We start from the raw sequence: 6,755 nt of genomic DNA on the forward strand, positions 1-6,755 counted from the left end.
GTCATGCCCAACATGAAAATCACTTCCCCGAATTTGCACATTTAAATACAGTCGTTAAAAATAGCACAAAACACATGAACCGTATACATTAACACAGCAACAATATAATAAAAATATCACATTGCACAAATAAATAGTTTAAAATACATCGGAATTAAAATATACATAAAAAACAGAAACTAAACTAAGGATGACTTGGAAAGAAAAAGGGGGTGGGAAAAGGAGAAAAGGAAGGGTGTGGGAGGGGTGGGAAGACAATACATGGGAACGAGGGAGAGGCCGTAGGAGACATGGATTGGGAAGTACGAAGCAAGTTATCTAATAAAATTGTTGTTAAAATAGGAAATTGCACTGGGTAAGGAGAGACGATGACGATTAGTGTTGGATTTGAGTTGACGCAATCTCCCAGACTTATTAAAAACAAAAAGTGTATGAAGTGGGTGGGTATCATCAAGTTGTATACCTTCAAGTTTTGACACTAGAGCTGCCTTGTAGATGGAACCTAAGTCTTTGAAAGGAATACCAATGAGCTTACTAGCAGATCTAGTGATTCTGTTGATTTTATTTTGATTACCCACAGACAGACCATTCGCCCATGCAATGCAAGACAACGCAATGACAGACTGAATTACACTTTTGTAAAACAACATGATAATATCCTGGTCAATGTTAAAAATCTTAAGTTTCCTTAAAAAATGCATACATTGATTAGCCTCAGAGCATAATTTCTGAGTATTAACATTCCACTTTAAATGGCTATCAATGTGAGTCCCAAGGTATTTATGTTCAGTGACCATTTCAATATCAACACCATTTATGTTTACAGACTCGATCTCCATCAGATTTTTCCGAAAATCAAATACAATTTCCTTAGTTTTTTTTGCATTTAAAACCAGAAAATTTTCTTTGCACCAATTTACAAACTTGGCAATTTCATATCTATACCCTGTCTCATCCCCATGAGTAATGAATCCTGTAAGTGAAGTGTCATCTGCATACTTGACCATGGAACACTCGTGGCATTACTACATGTAAGATCGCTTGTATACAATGTGAACAGTACTGGGGATAAAACACATCCCTGAGGGGCGCCTGTATTGGTATGAACAGTTTCAGACACTGACTGCATCTGAGAGTCCAACTCTCTGTGATCTATTTGTCAAGAAATCGTTTATCCATAAAATCAGATCCGGGTTAATATTCATCCCCCTCAGCTTGCCAAACAGAACATGAGGCTGGATCAAGTTAAAGGCCGAAGAAAAATCCACGAACAAAGTCCTAACATATGCTTTAGGACGATCAAGATGGCTATAAATGCCATGCAACAATGTTAGGATGGCATATTCAACGCTATGCTCCATTCTGTAGGCAAACTGCAGGGGATCAGTGAAAGGTTTTGTTTGATTAACAATGAGATCTTTAACAATCCGTTCAAAACACTTCATGACAATGGCCGTAAGAGCCACAGGCCTATAATCATTTAGCAAAGTGGGTTTAGGTTTTTTGGCAACAGGAATAACATCAGCAGATTTCCATAATTGAGGAATTGTGAAAGTGTCCAGGGACCACTGAAAAAGGTCTCTAAATAATGGAGAAAGTTCCCTGAAACAGGAGTTCCCTGAAACAGGATTTCAGAACCTTGCCGCTCAGTCTGTCCGGGCCTGCAGACTTACCAGTCTTTAATCCTTTCAGTGATCTTTCAACAGCATTAGTATCTAATATAATTTTTTCATCAGCAGTAATGTGATTTTTTAGTTTCACCTAGTTCATGATTAGCACCAGTGAAGTCTTGGTTGTTAAATCTAGCATAAAAGTTATTAAGATCACTCAGGAATGCTGCGATACCACCAGGTGGAACGACTACGTTGGTTTGTTTCCCACATCCGGTAAGCGTTTGATGCCCTGCCAAGCACTCTTCCACCTTTTGACCGCATTTCTTTTTACTTTGTCGAATATGTTGAGAAAGCTCCTTCTGGATACTCCTTTTTCGACCAAGTCACCGGTCTTGAGGGCAAGTTGGTTTCTTTTCAGGAGCTCACGAATGTCCTTATTAACCCAAGGCTTACTGTTTGGGTAGATTTTAATTTCTTTTGTTGGTATGATCATAACTTCGCAAAACTTGATGTAGTCCGTGACGGCATCGGTGGCCATGTCGATCGTACCCAGTTCGGTAAAGAGGCTCCAGTAAGAGGGGGGTTATTTTTAAAATACATTACTAATGCAAAATCAACTTTGTTATCAGAGGTGGTTCGTGAGTAATAGGGCAGATACTCATTATTATTATTCAAGACTATTCCAACTATTCAAACTCATGAGGCAAAAGGAACAGTCAGGTTTTCAACAAGTGATTATATTCTGCTGTAATATTGCATCAACATTTATTTCAACAAAACATAATACAAAGTTCGACCAACTTATTTATAACTTCTGTCACAACCCTGTTTTCGCCGCAAATGTTTCGCAAAAGTTGAGCACAGTTCAATTAACTGCTGCGAACAATTTGTTGTGAATATGTGATGTCAACATTTGTATCACATTCGCATTCACAGGAAGTATGAACCGGGCTATAGTAGGAGAGAGCCATATGGGTGTTGGCGCTGGAGCTTACGCATGCACTCATAATGTGTAGCACAATCAATACATACTGTCATACAGAACTCAATGTAAAATCTGTTGGTTTGCACAAAGGTTGTGAAACATCCCAACTTTCTATAGTATTAAATTTTGAAGGGATGTATGAGAGAGGTATGCAAAACTATAGTTGTAGTACTAGTTTGGGTTGGGCAAACTCTAACTATAGTTGTAGTACTAGTTTGGGTTGGGCAAACTCTAACTATAGTTGTAGTACTAGTTTGGGTTGGGTAAACTCTAACTATAGTTGTAGTACTAGTTTGGGTTGGGCAAACTCTAACTATAGTTGTAGTACTAGTTTGGGTTGGGCAAACTCTAACTACAGTTGTAGTACTAGTTTGGGTTGGGCAAACTCTAACTATAGTTGTAGTACTAGTTTGGGTTGGGCAAACTCTAACTATAGTTGTAGTACTAGTTTGGGTTGGGCAAACTCTAACTACAGTTGTAGTACTAGTTTGGGTTGGGCAAACTCTAACTATACATGTAGTTGTAGTACTAGTTTGGGTTGGGCAAACTCTAACTATAGTTGTAGTACTAGTTTGGGTTGGGCAAACTCTAACTATAGTTGTAGCACTAGTTTGGGTTGGGCAAACTCTAACTATAGTTGTAGTACTAGTTTGGGTTGGGCAAACTCTAACTATAGTTGTAGTACTAGTTTGGGTTGGGCAAACTCTAACTATAGTTGTAGTACTAGTTTGGGTTGGGCAAACTCTAACTATAGTTGTAGTACTAGTTTGGGTTGGGCAAACTCTAACTATAGTTGTAGTACTAGTTTGGGTTGGGCAAACTCTAACTATAGTTGTAGTACTAGTTTGGGTTGGGCAAACTCTAACTATAGTTGTAGTACTAGTTTGGGTTGGGCAAACTCTAACTATAGTTGTAGTACTAGTTTGGATTGGGCAAACTCTAACTATAGTTGTAGTACTAGTTTGGGTTGGGCAAACTCTAACTATAGTTGTAGTACTAGTTTGGGTTGGGCAAACTCTAACTATAGTTGTAGTACTAGTTTGGGTTGGGCAAACTCTAACTATAGTTGTAGTACTAGTTTGGGTTGGGCAAACTCTAACTATAGTTGTAGTACTAGTTTGGGTTGGGCAAACTCTAACTATAGTTGTAGTACTAGTTTGGGTTGGGCAAACTCTAACTATAGTTGTAGTACTAGTTTGGGTTGGGCAAACTCTAACTATAGTTGTAGTACTAGTTTGGGTTGGGCAAACTCTAACTATAGTTGTAGTACTAGTTTGGGTTGGGCAAACCCTAACTATACTTGTAGTACTAGTTTGGGTTGGGCAAACTCTAACTATAGTTGTAGTACTAGTTTGGATTGGGCAAACTCTAACTATAGTTGTAGTACTAGTTTGGGTTGGGCAAACTCTAACTATAGTTGTAGTACTAGTTTGGGTTGGGCAAACTCTAACTATAGTTGTAGTACTAGTTTGGGTTGGGCAAACTCTAACTATAGTTGTAGTACTAGTTTGGGTTGGGCAAACTCTAACTATAGTTGTAGTACTAGTTTGGGTTGGGCAAACTCTAACTATAGTTGTAGTACTAGTTTGGGTTGGGCAAACTCTAACTATAGTTGTAGTACTAGTTTGGGTTGGGCAAACCCTAACTATAGTTGTAGTACTAGTTTGGGTTGGGCAAACTCTAACTATAGTTGTAGTACTAGTTTGGGTTGGGCAAACTCTAACTATAGTTGTAGTACTAGTTTGGGTTGGGCAAACTCTAACTATAGTTGTAGTACTAGTTTGGGTTGGGCAAACTCTAACTATAGTTGTAGTACTAGTTTGGGTTGGGCAAACTCTAACTATAGTTGTAGTACTAGTTTGGGTTAGGCAAACTCTAAGGAGCTGTGAGTTTAAGCCACTTCATGCTCTTGAGTTTGCCAGAGGAAACTACACGCGCATCTAATGGAGTGGTTTGGATCTTATGAAATGTTATTTTACAACACTCAAATATGGAAATGAGAAAAAAATACGCAATTGAAATGCAGTGGATTTTTGCACTCCTTTTTATGTAAACTGTTGTTCAAAGGCAAAAGATTATGATAAATGATATGGCTCTCTAAAAGCCATTCAGCCAGCCCTAATTGTGAGAAAATTTACTGAGGAGTTGTTATTGTGTGTAAAGTAAATGGGATAAAAGATCAGGGCCCAATTTCATAAAGCCTGTAAGCACAAAAATGTGCTGAAGCAGAAAAAAGTGTTGCTTAACTGAAACAGGCTAACAGCCACTTAAGTTTAAATTGTTGTGACTGGTGCCCCAGTCAAGTTTTGCTAAGCAAAGCAGTTTTCCAAGCATTTTTTTTCTGCTTTTAAAGGAACACGTTGCCTTAGATCGGTCTAGTTGGTCTTTTGTTAGTTCGCAAAGTAAAAGGAAAACCACGCAATTTCGAGGCAAATGTGTGTGGATCATTGTATTCTACTTTATAATCATCTTTCTAACCATATGCGTTTTATAACAAACAGTTACAAACGCTTTTCAAAGACCAACTCGACCGATCCAAGGCAACGTGTTCCTTTAAAGACTCTGGACTCTATTGGGAATTGTCAAAGTCTAGCCTTCACAGTTGGTGCTCAACATATGCACAAAATAACAAACCTGTGAAAATTTGAGCTCAATCGGTCGTCAAAGTTGCGAGATAATAATGAAAGAAAAAAACACCCTTGTCACACAAAGTAGTGTGCTTTCAGATGCTTGATTTCGAGACCTCAAATTCTAAGTCTGAGGTCTCGAAATCAAATTCGTGGAAAATTACTACTTTCTCTAAAACTACTTCAGAGGGAGCCATTTCTCACAATGCTTTATACTATCAACCTCTCCCCATTACTCGTTACCATGAAAGGTTTTATGCTAATAATTATTTTGAGTAATTACCAATAGAGTCCACCGCCTTTAAGCAATTTCATCAAGCTGTTAAAGGCAGTGGACACTATTGGTATATTAACCCTTTACATGTATAAGATAAAAAGTAAAATATAAAAAGTACACATGAAAAAACTGCCATTCTTGAGCAAATCCTTATACCTCCAGCACAACGCTACACAACTATTTATACACTCACAGATCCTTGTCATTTGATTTGTGGAACACACGTCAAACATCATACGTAATGTATTTACTGCTGCATTGTTTTATATATTGATACATATAGGACTCTTGGGACACTTCAAAACGTTTCCAAAGTTAATCCCAACAAAGGTTGTGTCTCAGCAGAGAAGGTTGGTGTTTACATGGAATCGTCTACGTTACATATCTTCTTTAAGGACTTTCAAGAACTTGCTCTCTTTTTGGTGTGAACACATTTCAAATGACAAAGATGTATGTATATGTATGTATTATAAATACAAAACATATATTGAATACATTTTGTTCCAGCATCGTCACAGAATATAATTGCTCAGTGAAATCTGGCTTTTCCATTTCACTTGGCTTCGTTTGTGCTCACAGTCTGCATCAAAGTGATCACCAGCATCCAATACTTGTGTAATACATAATTATACAATGAATACAGTAGTTAAATACTTAATTGGCAACAATTTTGGCTTGGGAGTTGTACAATTCCTTTCACATAAAGCGCATACTCTGCATAAACGCCCCAATACTTTTCTTTGCAAAGAAGGGAAAGTTCAAATTCACTTTAGTGATCCACTTAAATTCTATATATACAAATGAGAAAACAAACTATTGAAAAATGAGTGCATCCAAAATTAAATTTGACTTTGGAGCCCTCTTTATGAATATGACTTTAGTATTGCACTACCACATGAACCACGAAGCAATGTGCTATGGCCTAACAATTGTTACTTTTATCCAAGTCCAAACATTTCAGGCACTGCCATGGACTGGAGTATAATTGGTGGGCGATTCCTGCCACAACACCTATTATGTTTGGTGTAGGGGCACTGGACACCTTTGGTAATTGTCAAAGACCAGTATTGTCACTTGGTGTATCTCAACATACATGTATGCATAAAATAACAAACCTGTGAGCATTTTGACTTAATTGGTCATCAAAGTTGCATGAAAATAGTTAAAGAAAAAACACCCTGTTGCACAAATGTGTTGCTTTCAGATGCCTAATAAAAGGCCTCAGGCCTCAAGTCTTTTAATATTGGAGTGAA

The sequence above is a fragment of the Asterias rubens genome, chromosome 13, assembly GCF_902459465.1.
Source record: "Asterias rubens chromosome 13, eAstRub1.3, whole genome shotgun sequence".
NCBI lineage: Eukaryota > Metazoa > Echinodermata > Asteroidea > Forcipulatida > Asteriidae > Asterias > Asterias rubens.